Here is a 708-nt window from a genome sequence, read left to right as displayed (position 1 = left end):
GAAAGCCTGGGTAAATATCCTTAGAAAATGTTCCAATGCATTCCAAAGGGAAATGTTTGCTCCTCAGGAGCATTTTTATGATGGTTAGAGGCATAACTAGCAAGGTTTGTGGCCTGGACAAAACCTGATGGGAAGAAAGGAGGTGTTCAGCCTGGCACAGGTTGCTAAGCATGGGAGAGGGGGATGAGGGCAGGAATCGTACCTGCCCTGAGAATTCAAAAGACCTGACTGCTACTGTTGCAGCATGGTCTGCCCATCCTGGATGTGGGTGCTGTTGCTGCTACAGCAGCAATGCAGTGTCCTTGTACTTGGTTGTTGTTGCTACGGTAGCAGTACCAGGCAGCTGCTGTTGCCATGGCATAGACTCTCCAAGGAAGCTTCTATTCTGGCAACCCCTCTAAGTCACCAGCCAGGGCTGGTACCCCATTCATCCATTCCTTGTTTTACTACTGCTGATGAGTAAATCAATCCATACAGGGATGGTTGAACTCTAAATTTGGCAGGAAAATCACTCAAATCTTCTTGTCAGATGCATAGAAATTACAGGGAGGCAAGAATTAGCAGACAATCCCAAAATGACTGTGCTATACAGAACACAATTAATACCACATTCAGTGTAGTTTTAAAAATATAATGTTTTAGGGCTTCCAATTTGCCTTCAGAGACCACTCTGTGACTTCCTCTTCTCCTTCTTTTTTTCCCCAAGTA

The sequence above is a fragment of the Gavialis gangeticus genome, unplaced genomic scaffold (assembly GCF_001723915.1).
Source record: "Gavialis gangeticus isolate Ggan-Ray unplaced genomic scaffold, GavGan_comp1, whole genome shotgun sequence".
NCBI lineage: Eukaryota > Metazoa > Chordata > Crocodylia > Gavialidae > Gavialis > Gavialis gangeticus.
This window is presented reverse-complemented; position numbering follows the sequence as displayed.